Here is a 23,881-nt window from a genome sequence, read left to right on the forward strand (position 1 = left end):
CCCCCCAGAGCTCAGCTAGTGGAGCCCAGGCCACGTGGCCTGAGCGGGGAGGACCGAGGGGGGCACAGCAGGGGAGTCAGGACACCTCGGTCACTCGGCCGCGACGAAGGTTTGTCTGGAACAGAGGCTTCTGCCCAGGGACCCCGTGTCCTCCGGGATGACCAGCGAGCTGTGCTGCAACCGTCAACCACCGGCTCTGCCGAGAGCCCAAACGCTCCGATTTGTGCCAGGCTGCGGGCGAACACCCCGCTGCGGCCCCTGTGCCAGGCTGCGGGCGGGAACACCCCGCTGCGGCCCCCGTGCCAGGCTGCGGGCGGACACCCCGCTGCGGCCCCCGTGCCAGGCTGCAGGCGGACATCCCGCTGCGGCCCCTGTGCCAGGCTGCGGGCGGGAACACCCCGCTGCGGCCCCCGTGCCAGGCTGCGTGGAGGGAACACCCCGCTGCGGCCCCCATGCCGTGTGATGGGCACGCGGAGCTGGGAGGAGCCCGCACGGTCCGCTGTCAGGAGCTCCAGCGCCCAGCGCCTCCCTGGTGATACCAGCCCAGCCCTCCCAGGGGGGACTCGCCCGGGGTGAGGGGGGCCCGAGCCAGGACAAGGCCCAGCTGAAAGGCGGCGGCCCCGGGGGGGGGACTCGGTCTTCAGTGGGACTGGTCAGCGTGCCTGCTCCCTACCCCGCTCTGCTCACGGCTGCGCGGCCCGGGACGCTGACGCCCCCTTTGAGCCTCCTGGGGAGGGAGGTCACCCCCACCCCTCTGACAGTGACCATGTGATTGGAATCATCCCTGGGCACATGAGTTTGTGTTTTTAGGTCAAACACATGACTCTCCTCGCCAGCACTCACTCCTGGCCCGCGAGGAGCCTGTCGGAGCCTGGCCCACCCACACTCAGACCAACGTGCCTGCCAGGCCCGCACCCGAAGGAGCACGTATCTCTCCCTTCCCACTTCCTCAGGGCTTGTCCGGCCGCCGCTTCCTCTCCTGCCCACGTCCACCCACCGCCGCCTCGGTGTCCAGCAGCTCACCACGGGCGCTGCCCACCCAGCTCGGCAACCGCGTGGCCGCCGCCTCTGTGACAGCTTGTCTCCCGCTGCCCCGCCCTCTCGCCCCTTTCTCCCCGCTCAGCCTGGGCCCCCTCCCGCCCTGGGTGCGGGGCCCCCTCCCTCCCTGGGTGCGGGGCCCCCTCCCGCCCTGGGTGCGGGGCCCCCTCCCGCCCTGGGTGCGGGGCCCCCTCCCTCCCTGGGTGCGGGGCCCCCTCCCGCCCTGGGTGCGGGGCCCCCTCCCGCCCTGGGTGCGGGGCCCCCTCCCTCCCTGGGTGCGGGGCCCCCTCCCGCCCTGGGTGCGGGGCCCCCTCCCGCCCTGGGTGCGGGGCCCCCTCCCTCCCTGGGTGCGGGACCCCCCCCCGCCCTGGGTGCGGGGCCCCCTCCCGCCCTGGGTGCGGGGTCCCCGCCTGGTGCCCCGAGTCTTGGGGGGCCGGTCCCCCTTGCTGAACTCCTGGAGGCGAGCTTACTCCCTGCTGTGTCTCCAGCACCCAAATCTGTCCGTTTCTCCCCAATCTGACCTCCACCCCGACTCCTGCTCCGCCTCCCACAGCGACACAGAGGAAACGCGTCGGAGGCCCCCAGGCTCGAGTTGTCCACAACCACTCCTGACCCTCACAGACCTGCTGCTTGGGAGCCTGCAGCCCTCTCTGTGACTGAGGACCGCGTGAGCCCTGTGCTCCCTGGCACCTGGAGAACCCGTCCCCCGTGCCCTTCACCCCCTCACAGAGCAGGACACCCCCCCCAGCCCGGGACCCAGGGCTGACTGGTGCTCCCCACCTCAGCCTCCCCTGGTCCCCTCCAAGTCCTCCCCATCCCAGGCGGGGGGAGTCCCCTCCAGCAATACTCTGGGGACACAAACAGCCTCCCACACGGCTCCTTAGGCCCGCGTGGCCAGCCGCGGCCTCCCTCTCCCGATTCCATTCTCTCTCTCTCTCTCTCTGGAGCAATGTTCTCGAATCTGCACCCCTCGCCACCCACCCCTGCACAGGTCTGCACACACCCCTTCAGCTCAAGCTGTCCTCCTTCCCTACCCTCCCACGACACCCCCCCCCCCCGGAAGATCCTGCATCACCCCCTCCCTCCTCCAGCTTCCCCACCACTGTCCTGAGTTAACCCTGTTTGTGCCCGTTCACGGTCATGTGGTTAACTGGTCGGCTCTTAGCTCTCCCGCTGGGCTGGTCGGTGGAGCGGGGGACAGCGAGCAGAGCAATGCTTCGCCCCGGCAGGGGCCTCATCTGGGCCACGGGGCCCGCCCACCTGCTGGACGCCCAAGGCCCAGCCACGTGACAGCGTCCAGGCCTCCTGCGTGTCCACACACCCTGGGGTGGGGCTCCAGCCCCCCAAGCCTCCTGTCCAGGACAGAGCGCCACCAGCCAGGGAAGCACGCCTGCCAGGCGTGTCCACCGTGGGCCTAGGAGGCCCCACGCAGAGGAAGCGCGGAACACACGTAGGGGATCCGGGCAGCTCCCGCCCTTGGTTCTGCAGAAGCTTTTTCTGACCACGAGGGCAGGCGAGCGAGGCGCTCGCAGCTGGGGGCCTGCCTGTCGGACGAGCCAGTGTCCTCGGCCGAGCTCCCGGGCAGGACTCGGAGTGGGTGCGCCCTCCTCTCGCTGAGTCTGTGAGGCTCGGGGTTAGGGTTAAGGGCGGGCGAGAAGGCGGAGCTCCCTGATCCTGCGCCAGGGAGGCGCTGCTGGGCCTCTCTCTGCTGCCAGCATCTCTCCCGCCCCCGCCAGCCTCCCCCTCAGGCTGCCGGGGAGCAGGCTGCCCGGAGACACCGCCTCCAGCCTCCGAGCCAGGACCTCAGGCCACAGAGTGGGGCTCCCGCTTCCAGCTCCCGCCTCTGGCCCAGCTTCTCTCCCAGCGGTGAGCCCGTCCCCATCATCCAATGCCAGCACTCTCTCCAAGGTCATCTCTCTCTCACACACACACGGGTGCGCACGCACGCACACACATGCACACGTGCGTACACGCATGCACGCACACAGAGGGATACACGCACGCACACACATGTACACGCGTGCACATATGCACACACATGTGCGTACACACACGCACATGCATGCACGCACACCGACGCTGCATTTGAACGCTGTTCCCCAGGAAACTCGAGTAGTGAGAGGAGGAAGATCACTGGAGACAAGAAGCAAAGCAGCGTAATTCCAGAACGCGCTGCAATGCTCGCCGCTCAGGAAAATGGCCGCAGGGGGACCTGGAGGCCGCTTCCCGGCAGACAGTTGCCGCATGGATGCCGTCCTTGGAGAGGCGGCTGGGCGGGGGGGGGGGGGGGGGGGGCGGGGGGGGGGGGGCTCGGCCTCACTCCTCTGCTTCTCACAGGAACAGGCTCAGCGGGGTGCGCTCACTCTCAGGTGTACTCATCCACCCGGAACCAGCCCCAGAGGAGCTAGATCCACGGCCCCCCAACTTTTAGCCATGCCCCCCACCCCACCCCTATCTGCCCCTCTGGTTTCCCTCTCCATTAGGGACTGCAAGGCAAGTGCAATCCCAGGGGCTCCCCCTATACCCGCTGCTCCAGCAGGTGGGGTCTGTGGTCTCCTTGGGCCCCTGGAACAGAAGGCCCCCGAGTCTGGGTGGGCCCCGAGCTGTGCGGGGCCGGGGCCTGCAGGCCTGGGAACCCGGTGGGGGCACTCGGGGCAGCTCAGCGCTCGGGCGGCCGACCGCATTCACGTCACAAAGTCATTGGCAGCTCAGCACGCGGCCGAGTGCTCGGCGACACCGCGCCTACCCGAAGCCCAGCCTTCCCTTCCCAGTCGGCACCTTTCACTGCGATGGACGCGAGGCTCTGGCAGCGGAAGAGCGCCGGCAGCTGAGCCTAACCCTTCACAGCCCACGGCGCGGCCAGAGGCCTGAAAGGAAGGAGGCAGGGTGCAGCGAAGCCACAGCCCAGCGGCTGAGCGGGTGATCGGCACTGTGTTGTCCCGCCCCTATCATTCCTCACCCCACTTAATACGTACATGTCGATGTCAGAGAGGAAGGGGGAGGGAGAGAGGAACATTAATGATGAGAATCGTGGATCGGCTGCCTCCTGCACGCCCCCCACTAGGGACCGAGCCTGCAGCCCAGGCCTGTGCCCCGACGGGGATTGAACTGTGACTTCCTGGTTTATAGGTCGACGCTCACCCACTGAGCCACACCAGCCGGGCTTTCACCCAACTTGTAATTCCTGCTGTAGTTCTCTATTCTATATGCTTAGCAGCCACCTGGGACCCTTTCCTGATGGGGAGGGACACAGGGAAACACATGAAGCAGATGATGAGAGGAGAGGAGAGGGGAGGGAAGGGAAGGGGAGGGGAGGGGAGGGGAGGGGAGGGGAGGGGAGGAGAGGAGAGGAGAGGAGAGGAGAGGAGAGGGGAGGGGAGGGGAGGGGAAGAGAGGAGAGGAGAGGAGAGGAGAGGAGAGGAGAGGAGAGGAGAGGAGAGGAGAGGAGAGGAGACGATGAGCTGAACAATGAGCTGGCGGGCGGTCCCCTGACTAAGGGGGAAATCTGACCCCACGCTGACGTCCCTGGGCGTGTGCCCGTGTGTGTGCCCGTGCGTGTGCCCTTACACATGTGCCCATGGGCGTGTCCCCAGCGGGCCAGCTAAGAGGCCGTTTGGACAGGGCCTCCTGGGCTCCCCAGAACCACAGTCTTAGGGATCTTACAGGGTCTCGGCTCCCGTGGCCCCAGCCCCGAGAGAAGTGTTTCTGCTCCGACGAGGGCCTGCAGCGCCAGGGTTCCTGGTGCTGAGGACACGCCCATCCCAGGCCCTGAGGAACCCCTGGTGGGAGGAGCGAGGCTCTGCTCCTACCCGGTCCCTGGCTCCGGACAGGCGCGAGGACGGTACCTGCAGACCTTGGGCACCTGGGCGGGTCCACGCGGCGGTCCGGGCCCACCCAGGCATCCTGCGTGAAGGCTCCCACATCCCCACGCCGGCTCCCACGGCTCCCTCCCTCTGAGTAATGCCTGCCCCCCCTCAGGCCGGCGCCCTCCTTTCTGACTCTCACCTGACACCCCCTCCCCACCTGACTCCCACCCGGCACGAGGGGCCCACTGGCTCCATGGGCCTCCCCACCAGCCCACCAGCACCCCTCCCCCAGCCTCACGTTGGCCTCAGAGAGGGTCCCTGGCAAGTCAATGTTTATGAACAAACAGGTAAACATTTATGACTTTCCCCTGGGAACTCGCTCGCCCCAAACACACGGCTTGTGACAAAGCAAAGCCAACCTGCCCTCTGGCTTGGTCAGAAGTTGGAGGCTGCGTGCATTTCCACGTGTCTGTCCAGCCCCCTTCCCACCCCCCCTCCCTGCCTCTCTCCCTGGGCAAGTGTGACTGACGCTCTGTCTAGCCTCAGCTTCAGCGCCACCTCCTCCAGGAAGGCGTCTTTGATTTCCTCGCTCATTTCATAAGCATTGCCTGAGTGTGCATCCTGCCTCGGGCACATGACAGGTGAGAACAGGCAGAAGCGGCAGGTAAAGGCACCAGGATCCACACATCTCTCACATGCACGCCACACGCGTGTGCACACGTGCAGCACACCCTCGGACCGACGGCGAGTGGGGCTGCTGGTCACCCCCACACTGAGGAGGAAAACTTCCTCTGGGAAGGTGTGTGGAGTAAGCAAAGCATGGAGAAAAGCCAGGCCCACGCAGCGGGGTCTGGGCAGAGCTCAGGATGAAACCAGCACCCACTCAAACCACGAAGAATCCCGGCCGGCGGGGCTCAGTGGCTGAGCGTCGACCTAGGAACCAGGAGGTCACGGTTCGACTCCCGGTCAGGGTACAGGCCTGGGTTGTGGGCCCCATGCCCAGTGTGGGGCGTGCAGGAGGCAGCCGATCTGTGATCCTCTCTCACCATGGATGTTTCTCCCTCTCTCCCTCTCCCTCTCCCTTCCTCTCTGAAATCAATAAAAGTACATTTAAAAATAAATAAATGAAGGCCTACCCCAGGCTCTGACCCAGGCTGCAGGCTGTGGGAGAGTGGCTACCCCCCAGCTCACACCCCTGGGAGCCCTGCACGCGCAGCTCCCTCTGATGCCAGCTGCACGGCAGCCAACCCCAAAGACAGGCATCGCGAGGGCGGCGGCGCCTGCCCCGGTCACGGTCCCTGTAACTGGGAGAAGCAGCGCTCAGGGCGGCCTGAGGGCCGTGCACTGCGGCCGGGCCTCGGCCACCCTGGGGCAGAGCACCTGCCTCGGCACTGATGGCCCCGACGCCGGGGGACCGACAGCCCTGACCACAGCTGTGTGTCCAACGACCGGAGCGAACTCCCGCCTCCGCAGGGCCGCCCGCGGCCGGAGGCACAGACAGGCGCGTGCGGGCGGTCAGGCCCGGAGCTGAGGCCGCTGCAGCTGCGGGCGGGGAGGCGGGGAGGCAGCCAGGCGCCCGCCCGCCCGGCTGTGAGCGCCGATGCCCCACCGCCCAGGTGGCCGCAGAGGACGGACGAGGAAGTGCGGGCGGCAGGCCGGACCCGGCCAAGGCCAGCCCAGACCAGCTGCACAGAGGCGGCCAGAGGCCTGCACCCCGGGCGGACACAGAGGCAGGTGGGAGCACCGTCCAGAGGCGCAACCACAGGGCGCCGGGCAGAAAGCCTGCGCCCGAGCACCCGGGGGCGTCCCTGCAGGGCGTGAGCGCGCAGGGGGTCCGGGGGAGCGGCCCTCGGCAGGCCCGATCTGGGTCAGCCTCGCGGCTCCTCAGCACGAGCGGCCCCTGGTGTGACTTGTCTCTGGGGCTTCCTTCCCTCGTTCCTCGTTCCCTCGTTCCCTCGTTCCCTCGTGGGTAAAAGGGAAGGACAGGGACGCCCGTGAGGTCCCCTGAGCTGAACGGAGCTCCAAGCCTCCATCGCACTCCGCCTGCCTCCCCTCCTCGTAGGAGGAGCAGAGGGGAGGGAGGCTGGGTGGCAGGCCGGTCCTCAAGTGCCCTCTGCCCTCCAGCCCTGCGCTCCACCCTCCACCCTCCTCCAGCGGCCCAGGCGAGGGGCCGGGGGCAAGGGGCCGGGGTCAGGCCACCTGGAAGCGAGAAGTCCTGACGACACCGGCGCTTTTAGCACAAACACGAAGCCGACCCGAGGACGTCCAGACACCCAAGGGGGTTAATAATAGGACACTCCCTGTTGTGCTAAAAATATGGCAATAAAACTATTGGACAGTGTGGTTTTTTTTTCTTTTTCAGGAAAATGCATAAAAGCCAAGAATGTAGAGACACGGCACCCCCAGGCTTGCGCAGGAGTGTTTAGTTAACCCCGGGGTGCTGGCGAAGGTAAGCGACTTGCCCGGTCACGGTGACCCGCCCCGGTTAGGAGCGAGGACTCCTGAGAACTCAGGTCCGAAAGGACGTGTGGACATGGAGTGACCCCAGGGCACAGGGGCCTCACCCATCTGTCCAGCTTAGTCACCAAAGGCGGACCAGCCCCCACCTCCCCGAGGGCCCCCCCCCTCACCTCCCTCCCACCCCCCACTCCCCCCACCCCACCCCCCGCAGGACCCTGGGAATCGATGACTTTAGCCAAAAGGCCCAGGTTCCTCATCTGTAAGGAAGCGGCTCTTCCTCTGGTTGGGGAGGATTCGATCAGATAATGTGATGAGCTAGGAGCTCCGCAAATGCTGAGGGTGGCTCCTGTCCCCGGTCCCTCGGGGCTGGGGCTGTTCCAGGGGCAGATGAGCCGTCTGTGAGATGGTGGGGGCTGTGAGGGGCCGGGCACATAGGCTGGAGTCGCTTACGGCCTGTGGTCACCTCCCAGGAGCAAGTGGGGTCACCAGCCAGGCAGAACCCCCCCCCCCGTGCTGGCAGGGCAGCTGCTAGAATCCTTCCCCGCCACTAAAGGGCCTGCCTCCACCTACCTCCACGCCTGGACCCGCTCCTGCGCGGCCGACCTGACGTCCAGGTGGGCCCCTTCCCTGCCCCCTCCCTGCCCCGGGAGCTGTGTCTCTCCTGTCCCGGGCCACCCAGGGAAGCAGCCTGGGGCCTCCCCCAGGAGGCATTCGAATAGCTCACGTGGCAGCTCCAGTGCCCACATGTCCTTCAACCCAGTGACCAGTGACCGTGCCTGCAAGTCTGCCCCACAGCGGACAGGACTGGGAGCCTGGCTTTGATCAGTGAGTCAGTGCCCCCTCATTCCAGGGCAGGTGACCTGGCCCCCAGCGGAGGGGCGAACGGATTCAGGCCTGGACTTTCACCTCTCTCTCACTCAGGAAAGAGCGGTGTCTCTAAGCCTCTCCCCACATCGCCCCAGGTGAGAGGGTTAACCATCCTTAACGTTGGGAGTAACTGCAAACAGTGGAACAGCCCGCGCTGACTCCTTATCTCCCGGGTCATGCTCCCTCCGTGCGGAGGGCGGCAATATTTTTAGACCCTATTCACGATCCCCACCCCAGTGGCAAAGGAAATATTAATTGAAGGTTATGCTCGCAGCTTCGGAAAATGATTACTCAAGATAGCAATTATATTTCCCTCCTCCTCGGGCAATAAACGGCACCTCGCTGTGCAGCAGGCACGGGCCATGCCAGCCCTGTTGGTAGGGAGGCAGCACCAACGCGGAAGCGAGGGCCTGCCCAAGACACACAGACACACCAGCCCCGCAGAGAAAGTGGTGACTCAAAATAGCAGGACTCTACACCCAGGGCGGGGGCCGCTCTCAAGGTCAGGGACTGCCCCGCCGACAGGAAAGAGGGGCCGATCGCGAAGCACGCGGAGACAGGAGCAAGGAGACTCGGGGTCGCTGAGCAGCGGTGCAGGCCCACAGCCTGCGTGCACCCAGAGCCTGTGGCACCCGGAGCCCATAGGCCAGCTCCCCGGGACCCTTCTGAGGGCTCAACCACTCAGGACAGCCCTCTGATCCAAGAGCCAGCTTCCCAGGCAACTTTCAGGGAAGCCACCGTGTCCCTGGAGAAAAAAGAGGACAGTGTATCCTGAAAAACAACAGTCCTGGCTGCCATTTATTGAGCACCTACTGTATGCCACACAAACTCCGTGAGGCAGGGATTCCCGCCTCCAGGTGACAGACAAGAGCGCTGAAGCCCGGCCATCTTAAACAGCTCGCCCAGGTCACACAGCAAAGGGCAGAGCGGGACTCAGCTCAACGGGCCAACTCTCCCGCGCGGGCCGGCTGTGTCCCCAGAGGCCCCCTCTCGCGGCGCTGGCCCCTAGGAGGTGCTCAGTCAACGGTACTAACTCCACACAAGGAGAGGCGTGAACTCCTGGAATGACCGTCCACGCAAGGAGGGCAGCGCTCCACCACTTCGCAGCCTTAAAAAAAAATAGCTGTGACTTGGACTGGAACGCAGATAAGCATCACTAATGGGCACAGACAGGAGGGGGTGAGGGCATGTGCTGGGGGGCAGGGAGAGGTCGATGGGGGAAAAGGGAGACATGGAATTCTTTCAACAATAAAGAATTTTAAAAACATCACGGTGACTGTGAATGAGTCTGGGCCTGGAGGGGAGCAGGACAGGAGGACAGGTGGGGGAGGGCAAGCCTCGGGCCAGCAGGTCAGGGTGGCTGGCCCCGCCCCCAGCCGGGCGCGCACTGCACGGTCTCCCCGAGAACATCTGTGCACTGACCTTGGCGGAACACGGTGGGTCTGGGACAATGGAGGCTTATTTTGTGCTGCGACCATGTGAGAATCAGGCCCTTCTCACCAGGCCGCCCTGGAGGGGAGTGACGAGGCGCTGGCCTCGAGGTAACTCCGGGGCAAAGGAGAAGAGCCGGGCGAGGCCTGGCTGCAGGGCGAGGCTGCAGGTTGCGACAGAGCAGAGCAGAGATTTGGCCGCTGTGACCCTGGCGCCTCCAGACCATGTGGCCTGGAGCCAAGGCCCAGCAGGACCGGGATCTGCTGACCCCCACGGGGTGGGAGGAGCTGCTGAGGAGGGAAGAACTGTGCCCCGGTCACAGGCGGGAGGCCTTCCCCTCGGGGCAGGGCCGCGGTGGCTTCCCCAGAGCCCAGCGAGTGGAGAGCAGGGTCCCAGGGGCAGCCCCAGTGAGGACTGGAAATTCCCAGGTGCAAGGACTGTTCTGGAAACTGGAGAATCTGGGGGAGGCGGGGACTTCCTGATCTGAAAACCAGGAGAAGCAGGAGGGAGCCCTTGGGGACCTCACTGGCCCTTGGAGCAGAGGTGGAGGCAGGTGGGTGTGTTCCCTGCAGCAGCAGACAGAATACAGCCGTGCAGTGAGGGTCAGAGCCGGCTGGGAGGGGCTGGCCGCGGCCATAGTGGGCAGAGGGCGCACAGGCCTGAGTGTGCAGTGTGTGTGGCGAGCTCGGTGCTGACACGTCACAGACCCAGCCCTGCCCTGGAGATCAATGCCTCTGGTGGGGCCCCGGGCACCCCATCCCCCACACCTGCCCCTCACTGATGTGCCCACGGACAGAGCCCAATGCCTCTCCTGTCCTTTGTGGACCTCCTGCAGGGGGCGCCGGTTCACCAAGGGCTCCGGTGGCCTGCACCGGTGAGGGGTGGCGGTGGCCAGAGTCAGCGCCAAGAGACTCATTTGCAGCTGGCAAGGCCCCAGGCCCAGAGTTCCTGGGAAGCCCTGGGGCCCTCGCTGGCCTCCTTTGGGGCTCCCTGAGGGGTCCAGGGATCTCAGGACACACGGGAGAGAGCGGGAGATCCACAGAGCGCGCTGGAAGGCAGTGCTGCCGCGGGCTGAACCCGGCAGGCTTCCTGCTGGAGGCGCCTTCCTGGTGGCGATCGCACAGCCCTGAGACCTCTCTCGGTGCAGAGGTGGGTGGCGAGGTGGGTGCTGAGGAGGTGGCAGTGAAGAGGAAGCAGGAATGTCCCTGGGAAGAGGAAGTGGAAATGTTCCAAGAACTGGATCCCCTCCTCCTCTTCCAGCAAATTGAGACCATTTCCCAGGAACGCTGATGAAATCAAAGCTGCTTCCATAGCCGTGGGACCCAGGGAGGAGGCTCTGCCCCCGCCCCCCGACCCCAGATTCCAGCCGGACTCGGCGGGCGGCGGGCGACCAGGCCAGGAACCCGGAGAGGCCGGGGCAGAGCTGCCTCGGGCCCAGGGAGCAGCAACCAGGTTCCCCCAGGACCAAAGCCTGTGGGCAGGAGCCATGTGCCTGCTTCTCCCGCCCCTGAGCCCCGCCCAGCACCTGAGCCCCGCCCAACATCTGGGCCCCGCCCAACATCTGGGCCCCGCCCAGCACTTGAGGCCCCGCCCAACATCTGAGCCCCGCCCAGCACTTGAGGCCCCGCCCAACATCTGGGCCCCGCCCAACATCTGGGCCCCGCCCAGCACTTGAGGCCCCGCCCAACATCTGAGCCCCGCCCAGCACTTGAGGCCCCGCCCAACATATGGGCCCCGCCCAGCACTTGAGGCCCCGCCCAACATCTGGGCCCCGCCCAGCACCTGAGGCCCCGCCCAGCACCTGAGGCCCCGCCCAGCACCTGAGGCCCGCCCAACATCTGAGCCCCGCCCAGCACTTGAGGCCCCGCCCAACATCTGGGCCCCGCCCAACATCTGGGCCCCGCCCAGCACTTGAGGCCCCGCCCAACATCTGAGCCCCGCCCAGCACTTGAGGCCCCGCCCAACATATGGGCCCCGCCCAGCACTTGAGGCCCCGCCCAACATCTGGGCCCCGCCCAACATCTGGGCCCCGCCCAGCACCTGAGGCCCCGCCCAGCACCTGAGGCCCGCCCAACATCTGGGCCCCGCCCAGCACCTGAGGCCCCGCCCAGCACCTGAGGCCCGCCCAACATCTGGGCCCCGCCCAGCACCTGAGGCCCCGCCCAGCACATGAGCCCCGCCCAGCACCTGAGCCCCGCCCAGCACCTGAGGCCCGCCCAGCACCTGAGGCCCGCCCAGCACCTGAGCCCCCGCCCAGCACCTGAGGCCCGCCCAGCACCTGAGGCCCGCCCAGCACCTGAGCCACGCCCAACATCTGAGCCCCGCCCAGAACCTGAGGCCCCGCCCAGCACCCGAGACCCCGCCCAGAACCTGAGGCCCCGCCCAGCACCTGAGCCCCGCCCAACATCTGAGCCCCGCCCAGCACCTGAGCCCCCGCCCAGAACCTGAGCCACGCCCAGCACCTGAGCCGCCGCCCAGCACCTGAGCCGCCCCCGGCACCTGAGCCCCCGCCCAGCACCTGAGCCGCCCCGGGCACCTGAGCCCCCGCCCAGCACCTGAGCCCCCGCCCAGAACCTGAGCCACGCCCAGCACCTGAGCCCCCGCCCAGAACCTGAGCCACGCCCAGCACCTGAGCCGCCGCCCAGCACCTGAGCCGCCCCCGGCACCTGAGCCCCCGCCCAGCACCTGAGCCCTGCCCAACATCTGAGCCCCGCCCAGCACCTGAGGCCCCGCCCAGCACCTGAGCCGCCGCCCAGCACCTGAGCCGCCCCCGGCACCTGAGCCCCCGCCCAGCACCTGAGCCGCCCCGGGCACCTGAGCCCCCGCCCAGCACCTGAGCCGCCCCCGGCACCTGAGTCACGCCCAGCACCTGAGCCCCCGCCCAGCACCTGAGGCCCCGCCCAGCACCTGAGCCGCCCCCGGCACCTGAGTCACGCCCAGCACCTGAGCCCCCGCCCAGCACCTGAGGCCCCGCCCAGCACCTGAGTCACGCCCAGCACCTGAGCCCCCGCCCAGCACCTGAGGCCCCGCCCAGCACCTGAGCCCCCGCCCAGCACCTGAGCCACCCCCGGCACCTGAGCCCCCGCCCAGCACCTGAGCCCCCGCCCAGCACCTGAGCCCCCGCCCAGCACCTGAGCCGCCCCCGGCACCTGAGTCACGCCCAGCACCTGAGCCCCCGCCCAGCACCTGAGGCCCCGCCCAGCACCTGAGCCGCCCCCGGCACCTGAGTCACGCCCAGCACCTGAGCCCCCGCCCAGCACCTGAGGCCCCGCCCAGCACCTGAGTCACGCCCAGCACCTGAGCCCCCGCCCAGCACCTGAGGCCCCGCCCAGCACCTGAGCCCCCGCCCAGCACCTGAGCCACCCCCGGCACCTGAGGCCCCGCCCAGCACCTGAGCCCCCGCCCAGCACCTGAGCCGCCCCCGGCACCTGAGGCCCCGCCCAGCACCTGAGGCCCCGCCCAGCACCTGAGCCGCCCCGGCACCCGGTGGGAAAAAGGACTCGGGAAGGACACCGGAGGGGAGAGAAGCAGCGAGGCCCCAGGTGGGAGGAGGCCGCCCTCCGGCCCTGACCGCCCGGCGCCGGCTCGGGCGGAGGGGCACCGGCCCACCGAGCGCATCCCTAACACTGAGGACCCGCGCTGTGCGCGACCATCCACCCGAGGCCGCAGCCTCCGCGGCCAGCGCAGACCTGGCGGTGCGGGTGACGGCAGTCCAGGTCGGGACAGGCCGTGCGGGGCAGGCAGAGGACACAGGACGGGGCGCGGCGGGGTGCGGGGCGCAGGGAGGGGTGCGCGGCCGCGGGACCGGCCGGCTGCACAGCCCCCTCCCGGAGCCTGGATGGAGGACGCTGGGGTCGGAGCCCACACCGGGGTCCCCTCCAGCATCGGGGCCCAAGAGGAACACACGCCAGCCCCGTGCTCAGTCCTCCCCGGAGTCAGGAAACACGCGCTTTTTCCTGGGCGGCCAGGTTCCCCTTCAGACCCCGCGCACGCCAGGTGGCTGTGGCCAAAGAAGGGGGTGATCCGAGGCTCCGCCCACCTCCCCGCCCCGAGCCTGACCACGCCCCCACCTCCCGGGTGCCTCCTTCCGGCTCACCTGTCCCGCCCCGGGGCTGGCACCTTCCTCTCCTGCGTCCAGGCGTCACTGTGCCTGTCGGCATCGCCTCTCTCTGCTCGAGCCCCTGCCATTGCTTACGGCCGCCTCGGGCGCAGCCTTTCGGGAATCACCCCTCTTTCCCGAACCAGCCACCCCAACCTCGCAGCTGGTGCTGCTCAGACAGGGAGGTGTGTGGGCCTCCCCGCCCCAGCGGACGCTCCTGCACCCAACAGGACTGTCCCAGCTGGCCTTCAGGGGGCGTGGCGGGGAGGCTGAGTTCTCAAGTGGGGGTTAAGGGCACAAGCTCTGACCCCTGATCACTCGTTTCAAACCTGCTCGGCCCGCGTTTGTGGTGTGACCTTGAGTGGCTTTCCTCACCTTTCCATGCGAAATGGGGATCCTGTCCCTAACAGCCACAGAGCTCTGTCGGGGGGAATGGAGACATTTCGGAAATGACGGGTGAGGGCTGCACACTGTCAGTGAAATTAGTGTCACTGGATGGCACACTAAAATAGTGAAGCGGGAATTTTGTCACGGATATTCTATTGCAATTCTGCAAAGGTAGTAATGTCACATACCAAGAAGCGGTGAACTGGACACTTTTAATGGGTAAACTGGATGATATGTGAATTGTACTTCAATAAAATTTATCTTTTTAAAGTCACAATAAATGGAGACAATAATGATGCCTACGGGACAGGGCTGCGGGCGTTGAATGAGCCCTTGAATGAGTGCTTGGAGGGCTCAGCACGGTGCCCAGCACCCGGTGAGCACTGAGCCGGCGCTGGCTGGCATATTAAATACACCTCACCAGTCATCTCATTCCATTTTATAAGAACCCTGCAGGGCTCAAAAGTATAGTCGCTCCTGTTATGGGTCAGAAGACGGACAACCAGAAAAAGCGGCAGAGCCAGGACTCACACCCAGGTGGATCAGGCAGGGAAGTCTGTGGCCGAAGTCTGGGGGGGAGAGGGGTGGGGGTGGCGGGTGGGGGTGGGGGGTTGTGTAGAGAAGGCACCTGAATGGGTCTGAGCCATGGGCCAGCCGATGGCCTGGGGCTGCACACCTATGAGGCAGTCTGTCCGGGCCACTCCATCCCCAGAAGGGAAGGAGGAAGGAAGCTGGGCAGCTGCTGATAAGGCCCCGCCTTCCCTGAGGGAAGGTGACCTTGCCTGCAGCAGCCCTTCCCTTTTCTAATAACCTTCCGGTCCTGCCCTGTCTGCCTCCGCCTTCCACACTGCTCAGCCTCAGCCCCTCGGGGCTCCTACCTGCCGGGTGGGTGCTGTCCCCTGTGGGAACCGCTCGCCAAGGCCAGAGGCTCTGCACATGGACTGGCTGGTTTCCGCTTTAGCACAGCAGGTAGCAGGGCTGTCTCAGACCAGAGGCAGCAGACCCCATGGTGAACAGGACAGACTTCTCTCTAAAGTACTGGGTCCTGCCGGCAGGCGTAGCTCAGTGGTTGAGCGTTGACCTAGGAACCAGAAGGTTCAATTCCCAGTCAGGGCACAGGCCCAGGTTTCGGGCCGATCCCCAGTGTAGGGTGTGCAGGAGGCAGCCAATCAATTATTCCCTCTCATCATTTATGTTTCTCTCTCTCTCTCCCTTCCTCTCTGAAATCAATACAAATATATTTTAAATGAAGTGTTGGGTCCTAATTTGCCTTTCTCTCTGATTAAACCCAGAACTGCTCCAGGCGAAGGCCCTGGGTCAGTCCCCGAGCCGTGGAGGTGACAGTGGGAAGTCCGAGGGCTGGAAGCTCTGAGACGGACAGAGGGACGAGCATGCAAGTCAGAGTCCAGCTTCCTGCCCTGCAAGGTCTGGCCCGGGAAGCGCTCCGGGCGGAGGGTCCTGCAGACCCTTGAGGACACCCCGTGTGGCCGTGGGCCCACTCGGCACCCCACAGGCAGCTCCCCCAGCTTCGGGGCGGTCTCCCCGGCCAGCTTCTCTCATGCTGGGCTCCAGCCCCCACAGAGCCCCCAGCCTGTTGCTCGAAGCAGCACGTGGACCGAGCCCCCCTAGTTCACAGACATCTCCTCCGGGCACGTGAACGCAGACGCCAAGCAGCACTGGGCGGCTGCTCTGGCACCAGGAGCTGAGGAAAACAGGGAGTGAGGCTAAGAGGTGCCACCCTCCAGCCCAGGTCCCCACCTCCCAGCCTGTGGCACTTGGGGCCACGTCTCGACGCCCACAAACAAAACACTGAGCCGGTCCTCACAGCCCTGCGAGGAGAACTGCCTTCGGAGACCCGCAAATCTCCCTCCTCTTTTTCTTTTTTAATATATTTTATTGATTTTTTACAGAGAGGAAGGGAGACAGAGAGTTAGAAACATCGATGAGAGAGAAACATCGATCAGCCGCCTCCTGCACACTCCCCCTGGGGATGTGCCTGCAACCAAGGTACATGCCCTTGACCAGAATCGAACCCGGGACCCTTCAGTCCGCAGGCCGACGCTCTACCCACTGAGCCAAACCGGCCACGGCCTCCCTCCTCTTTTGGTTTTGTTTTGAGAAATCCCCGGTTGGATGCTTCCAGGCTTGCAGACCTGACTGTGACCAGGGCAAGTGGCTAAACGCAGCGGTTCTCAACCTGTGGGTCGCGACCCCTTTGGCGGTCGAACGACCCTTTCACAGGGGTCGCCTAAGACCATCCTGCATATCAGATATTTACATGACGATTCATAACAGTAGCAACATGACAGTTATGAAGTAGCAACGAAAATAATTGTATGGTTTGGTCACAACATGAGGAACTGTATTTAAAGGGCCAGAAGGTTGAGAACTGCTGGGCTAAAGCTTCCTCATGGTTCCTCCCAGCGAGCAGGGCCCAGCACAGGCCGGGCATTGGGACCAGGGCTGTCCCCAGGGCCGTCCCCAGTAGCCGGTAGGGAGGCCGGTGGGTGACAGCCTTGAGGTGAGGGATGGAGCTGGAGTCGCACAGAAGCTCAGAGAGTCCTCCCCAGAGGCGGGGGTGAGCTGCCTAAGCACAGAGCAAGGCAGACGGACAGGAGGAACGCCCGCCCCGCGCCCCTAGGTTGGGTCAGCTGCGTCAGCCTGGACAAGCTCACCAGCTCAAGGGCACTGAGCCTGGTGCCCGGCAGCGACGATGGTTGCTGGGAGGAGGACGCCTGGGGTCTGAAGGCCAGAGCCAGTGCTGGGCCGCATTTAGCAGAAGGCCACCCGCCCTCCTCCTGGCCCCCTGGCCCCGTGGCCTCCTAGAGCCCTGCTCTGTTCCCCCACCCCCACCCCCCCTCAAAGCTCCTGGAAACAGCCTTCAGACGCAGGCGGCATTCACACCTCATGCTGGTCTTTCTTCCCAGACACGGATGTCAGCCTCACAGACACCCTGTGGGCTTGGTATTATTGTCCCCATTTCCCAAAGAAACTGAGGCTGAAGCAGGTGGATTCGCCTGCCTGAGACCAGCAGCGAGTGGGTGGCAGTGCCAGGCGTCCTGCAGTCCCCTCAGGGTTGCCCCCCCCGCCCTCCCCCCCCCCCCACCAGCCGCAGACCAGGGGAAACACTCCATTAGCCCCAGTGAGCAGGGCACCTAGAAAAGAGGTGAGGAGCCCTCCTTCTATTTTAAGTCTGTTTGAGCCCCCTGAGGGGGAGCTGATATTTTGGGAGCCTCACAGGGCAGAGCCACCCCTGATCCCTCCCCGACAAGGTCTCTCTCATAACCTTTTGTGACTCACAGACTGATCGATGGTCGCCCAAGGGCACCGGGCACCCTGGGTTGCCGCCCACTGTCCGCCCATCCTCCGCCCATTCGGTCACTCACTCATCCACTCACCATGGCCGTGGTGTGGCCTTGGCGTCCAGCTCAGGGGCAAACGGAAACCACCACGCGGCATCGAGAGGAGCCAGCGGTTTCGCAGACAGCTTTTCATCCAGTCCCCTCGGCGGCCCCGCGAGCTCGGCCGTGATCCTCATTTTCAATCAAAAACCAGGGGGAGGGTGAACACCTTGTCTGAGGCCGCCCACCTAGCCCGGTGGCGTGGCTCAGTGGTTGTTGACTAGGAATCAGGAGGGTCCTGGGTTGACTCCCGGTCAGGGCACAGGCCCGGGTTGTGGGCTTGATCCCCAGTAGGGGGCGTGCAGGAAGCAGCCGGTCCATGACTCTCTCTCATCATTGATGTCTCCATCTCTCCCTCCCTCTCCCTCCCTCTCCGGAGTCAATAAAAATATTTAACAAGTAAGTAAACAAAGTCGCTGGCTGGTTTCCGAGCGAGCGTCCGAGCTGGTATTCGGAATGCTGAGCCAGCGCTCTCTGCTGGACTCCATTTCCACCGGCCGCCCCTCCTCGCTTCCCCCTGCAAGTTACGGAGCCTCCATCCATAGATGAGGCTGCTGCCCGCTCCCTGCCACATCCACCCCCAGTTGGCACCTCCCCAGCAGGAGCCGTGACCTGGACACTGAAGGTCACATGCACTTGGAGCTTCCGTTCACCTGCCCTGGCTCCCGGGAAGGGACCCCGGCTGTGGGAAGGTCGGGGTACAAATCTCCTGACTTCCCCAGGCCCAGAATCCCCTCCCGATGGGCAACTTCGGGTGCAACCGGGAGAGAAAATTCTCCCAAGGAAGGAGGCACCTCTCCTCCCGACAGGGGCCCCTCGAGGCCACGGAGACCCACGCGCTCTCCCTGGGGGGTCCCAGGCAGCCTCCAGCCGGCCTCCAGCCGGCCTCGGTCAGCTCCCTGGGAGCCAGGGTTCTACGGGGTCCCGGTTCCCTGATGGCGGGACCACACGAGTCCCCGACCTCACAGATTTAAATGTGTCCCAAAGAGCACAGACAACTTGGCTTCTGTCAGCTCCGCCTCGGGTTTAATGCTGTTTTTTTTTTTTTTTTAAGGCAGCTTGTGGGGGGGGGGGGGTCTCAGTAACGGGGTCCAGAGAGAGCACCTCAGGGACGCCCCGCCTGTGCTGGAGCTGGAAGCCGCGCCCAGGCCTCGCTGGCCGCCCTGACCCACTCCGAGGGGTGCACCGCTGGGCTCGCGTGCCGAACAGAGAGGCTCCGGCGGGGACACGCGCTCGTGCGGGGCTGGAGGCCGGGCTCCTGCAGGACGGGAGTGGACACCTTCCCCTGAGAAGGCCCAGCCGCTTTCCTGCCCTTGGTTCGGGGTCAGACGCGCCCGCTGGGCCTCTGCAGGCTGCACAGCATTTCCCGGAGGACGTTCTGGCCCCCAGGAGCTGCCCTTACCGTCAGCCGTGACTGTCAGCCCCGGAGAAGGGTTTGGCCCGACAACACAGAGAGATAACGGCGTTTGTCATCAAATATTGAGAAACCTCAGACCCCTGGGCACTGGTGGCCTTGGGCGCTGCAGGCCTGTGCCTGAGCCGCGCACCGCCCTCTGCGATGCTGTCACAGGTCATCCCGGAGCGTGGAGGCCTAGGGACTCAGCGATCTAATCTGACCCTGTGCGGGCGATAAGGAAACTGGAATGGGGGGGGGGGGGGGCTCGCCCAAGGTCACCGAGGCTGGGCACGGGCTGAGGGCGCCCGGGCTCAGTCAGCGCCTGTGATGGGCTGAACTGTGCCCCCAATTCCGACCTTGAAGTCTTAACCCTCAGGACCTCCCAATGCAGCCGTGTCTGTACCAGCTCCTGGCGAGGAGCTCAGGCAGAATGAGGCCCTTAGAGTGCCTCCCCTCCCAGCACGACCTGTGTCCTCGTGAGAAGAGGTGCTGAGGACACAGAGGAGCCAGAGGGACGCCGCGTGAGGACACGGCGAGGCCGCCGCCTGCACACCACGCGGAGAGGCCGCCGGAGAGACCAGCTCCCCCCACACCTTGACCTCCGACCTCTGGCCTCCAGCACCAAGACGCTCAAGGTCTGTGGTCTCCACCGCCTGCTGCGGTGCTTTGTCACTAACCCGGGGCCTCTCTGCCTCCCCGCGACACCGCAGCCATTTGGAGAACGAAGTTGTAAAATACCTCCTCTGTGCAGGTCCTGAAACTGACGCTATGGCGGGCACAGCACTGAGTTAGGGAACGTGTATTTGTGGCTTGTGTTGACAGAGGCGGTATGAAGTCCTGTGTGAGCCGCCTGTGCCACCAGCTCCCCCGGGAGCCCCCCAAAAGGCTCCAGGCGGCGACGCTGCTCCTGGGGTGACCATGTGAGGGGGGCAGCAGTGCTCACGTCGATGGATGAGATCAAGTTCACCTGTTTGAACAAAGGAGAGCCAGCCTCTCATGACTGTGTTCTCTCACCTCTTCCGTGACGGACATGGGCCACGCGGCGAAGAGAGGGTCCTCAGGGAAGCAGGGCGGGTGCTCAGGTGACAGGGGCCTCCGGCACCTGCTGGCTGTGTGAGCTTGGCCCCGCTCCTCAACCTCTCTGTGCCTCCGGTGCCCAAATGCACAGTCACACCTCCCCCACGGGGCCGGGTGAGCATGCATACAGAACTGTTCCCGTGGCGACGGCTCCCAGGGCCCTGCTCACCCTCCGTCCAGCCGGCGAGGTCCGGCTCCCCGAAGAGAATGTAACCAGGGGCGTGCGACGGACCCTGGAGGCCACGGAGAGAGCCCGCGTCCCGGCCCCGCTGGGGTGTGCAGACGGGTCATCCAAGGCGACTGTGAGCGGGTCCCGGCACGCGGACGGAGATGGTTCTGGAAGGAGGGCGGCCGCAGGCAGCTAGAAGGCTGCGATGATACCGGGTGGGGGAACTGAGGGAGATGGTGTGGTGGAGAGAAGGCTGCTGGGAGGGGGTGGGGAGATGCCGGGCTCAGACCAGGGCGGGAGAAGAGTGACCGGCGGCGGGAGGAGGTGCCTCATGGAGGGGCACTTGGGGCAAAGCCACGGAGCGAGCGTGGCCGGGATGGAGACGGAACCAAGCCCCCGACCTGCCCAGGCAACCTCCTCCGGGGCCTTCGGATTCCCACGGTGGCAGCCGGCCGGGGTCGCTGTCCCGTGTCCCATGTCCCGTGTCCGTGCACCAGCGGCGGGTGCAGAGCGGCACTCAGCCCCGTAGTCTGGGGAGGGTGTCGGACCCCAGGCGGCGGCCCTTAGCTGAATGATAACCCCGTGGGGGGCCCTCGCTGGGCACGAGGGAGATAGCAGGTGGTGGTGACGGGTCACCCCAGAGGCCTGGGGATCCAGAGGAGATAAGGCCGCTCAGAAATAGCCCAGAGGAGGCAGGCGGAGTGAGGGCCCGAGAGGAGCCGATAGCCGCCCAGGAGGGTCCCCGCGAGAGTCCTTGCAGCTGGAGATTAGGGACAAGGCGCCGGAGGCAGGCCCGAGGGCTCCGGGCCCATGTGCGCCTGCCATCGCCACTCTGGGCCCTGGAGGCACGGTCTCTCCATCTTGCCTGCGCCCCCTTCTCGTTTTGTTTTGTTTTTTTAATATTTTTATTGATCTCAGAGAGGAAGGGAGCGGGAGAGAGAAAGAAACATCAATGATGAGAGAGAATCATGGGTCGGCTGCCTCCTGTACGCCCCCACACCGGGGATCAAGCCCACAACCTGGGCATGTGCCCTGACCAGGAATCGAACCGTGACCTCCTGGTTCATAGGTCAACACTCAACCACTGAGCCCCGCCGGCGGAACCCTTCTCGGGTTAATCAGCTGCCGCCGCCGCCGCCGCCACAGCGGACGTCCTCTCACTGACTCGCTCTCCTCCCTGGATTTCAGAGCCTCGAGAAGCAGCGGCAGTGGGAGCCTCCGGCCGTGGGCCTCCACGGGCACCTCCGGGGTTGCGGGCGCAGGTGCCTGAGCAGAGCCTGAATGGCGAGGGTCTGCACCTCCTGCAGGTGCCAGGCGGGTGAAGACCTCGGCGCCCGCTTTGCCACACACAGACCTGGCTCCTTACCTTAGCCTGTCCGGCTGCCGGCAGAGAACACCACCGACCGGGCGGCCTAAGCAACATCACTTATTCCCCCCCCACCCCGCTGGGAGCGGGGCGAGGTCAGGGTTCCCCGCGGCTGGGCTCAGTGGGAGCCGTCCCCCTGGCTGACAGACGCCGCCGTCTCCCGTGCCCACACACGAGCGTCACAGCCTCCCGAGTGCCTCCTCCTCTGAGGGCGCTGAGGGCGTTCTTAGGGCTTCTCGTTCATCATCTGATTAGTTTCCAAAGGCCTCACCTCCAAACACCATCCCATTGGGGGTTGGGATCCTGGGGGACAGGAGCCTTCAGAGCTGATCAGCGAGGAAAAGGCACCCGCGGGTGAGGCAGCCCGTCCCGCCGGCCACTTGGCAGGCATGTGGCCCGCTGTCCCTCCGCTGGGAAGTGATTATTGGAGCGGCACAAACAGGTTTCTTTCTCATTAGAGCGGAGGTCTGGTTCTCTCGGGCTCTGTGAGAACACACGCACGGAGTCCCAACCCACAGGGCTCAGGAGGCCTGCTCGGAGGTTTGGGAGTCGGGGAGGTCTGCCTGGCACGGTCTCGGGGACCCCTGAGCACCCCTGAGCTGGCAGGGGGCTGGTCCCCAAGGATGCAGCCCCCAGCACCCCTGACCTACAGGAGGCTGGGCCCCTGCAGATGGAGCTCCAAGCATCCCAGACCTGGGAGGGGGCTGGTTCCTGCAGGTGGAGCCAGCGGGCCCAGGACCCTGGAGTAGCCAGGAAAGGCGGCTGCAGCGAGGACACCGGCCTGGAGACAGGGGTCCCGAGTTCATCCTGTGACCAAAGCAGCGCCTTTCTTCCTCCCTCCTTGCTGAGGCCCTCACCTGTGACTGGAGGAGGGGGGGGGGGGGGGGGGGGCAGTGCCGAAGCCGCCTCCTTGCACACAGAGCCAACCACAGGCTCGTCCGGCTGGGCCACAGCCTCCTCTCCTTTGAACTCGCTGTTGCCGGGTTAGTTCTAAGATGTCTTTGAAGTAAGAGCTGTGAGAGATGCTGGGTCAGAGACGACAGGGGAACACACCCTTCAGCTCTACCCCCTCCTCGGTCCCTCGAGAACAGTTTTGCTTTACGCACGGAGCTGCGATCTAGAGGTGTAAGCTGCACTTACACTCTTTTTAAAAAATTGATTTCAGAGAGGGAGGGAGAGGGAGACAGAGAGAAACATCAATGATGAGAGAGAATCACGGATCGGCTGCCTCCTGCACGCCCCACCCTGGGGATCGAGCCCGCAACCCGGGCATGTGCCCTGACCAGGAATCGAACTGTGACCTCCTGGTTCCTAGGTCAATGCTCAACCCCTGAGCCAGGCCGGCCGGGCTAAAGTTACACTCTGGTTGAGTAAATCCCAAAATTCCGTTCCCAGGTCCCACGAGCCACATCTTCGGAGCTCACTGGCCACACGTGGCTTCGCTGGCACCGGAACAGCACAGGGAGGAACATTTTCATCGTCCCAGGACATTCGACTGGGCAGCCTGGCGCGGACCCCCGGGCAGCAGCGGGAGAGCACGGGGTGCCGGGGGCTGGGAAGGGCGGAGGACGGGCCGCTGAGCTGAATCGCATACCAGAGCTGGGGAGGGAAGAAGCCAGCTCCCCTCCCGAGGGCAAGGTCTCAGCAAGGGGCCCACGGAGCCACGTGCCCTGCGTCTGACACAGGCCTACAACCAGACAGTGAGCTTTCCGGGAGGACTAGAAGCAGACCCTCCTCCACCTGCCTCAGGGCGGCCAAGTGCCCGGGAGGCTCGGGGGGAGGCTCAGGGGGAGGCTCAGGGGGAGGCAGGCCGTGTCTCTGCAGCACCCACAGAGCCACGATGCTCCCCAATGCTTCCTTCTCTCTGGAGGAAAAGGCGGGGTGCCCGTGGGGCTGGCTGGGGATCAAGACGCGTGGGATCCGGCAGAACTAAGGGAGCCCTCCCTGCCCATCAGCCTGAAGAGTGGGTCTGAAGGAGCAGAAACATCACTTGGTCCTGAAGGCGCTTCCGCTCACGAGCTGCCTTACGCAGGGTCATGGGACTTGGTGGCGCTTTTCTGATGAGAGGCAACAATGACCCCATTCACATGTCTCCATTCCTTGAGACCCGAGTTAATTCCAAATCCGGTTTCAGAGCCAAGCTAAACGCAACACAGCCCACGGCTTTCTCCCCTTCCCTCCCCCGTGGATCCTTGCACATGGCTCACTTTCCATTTTTATACATTTTATTATAACTGATAAGAGAGCAAAGATCAATGAAATGATTAGATGGTCTCTCCACCGTCCAGTGGTTCTCAACCTTCTGGCCCTTAAAATACAGGTCCTCATGTTGTGACCCAACCGTAAAATGATTTTCCTTGCTACTTCATCACTGTCATGTTGCT

General features: G+C 65.1%; 1 long non-coding RNA gene across 1 annotated transcript in view; it reads right to left on the reverse strand.

The window, feature by feature from the left end:
• Window positions 1-7,959, reverse strand: part of LOC139019346 (uncharacterized) — a 39,886-nt gene extending 31,927 nt beyond the window's left edge. Inside the window, exon 1 of the long non-coding RNA XR_011473090.1 lies at window positions 7,875-7,959. This is a non-coding gene — a long non-coding RNA (uncharacterized lncRNA). The remainder of the gene's footprint in view (window positions 1-7,874) is intronic.
• Between the last annotated feature and the right edge of the window lie 15,922 nt (window positions 7,960-23,881).

This window comes from Myotis yumanensis, unplaced genomic scaffold, assembly GCF_028538775.1.
Source record: "Myotis yumanensis isolate MYYU_CA2020_CCGP unplaced genomic scaffold, mMyoYum1.0.hap1 SCAF_11, whole genome shotgun sequence".
Classification (NCBI taxonomy): Eukaryota; Metazoa; Chordata; class Mammalia; order Chiroptera; family Vespertilionidae; genus Myotis; species Myotis yumanensis.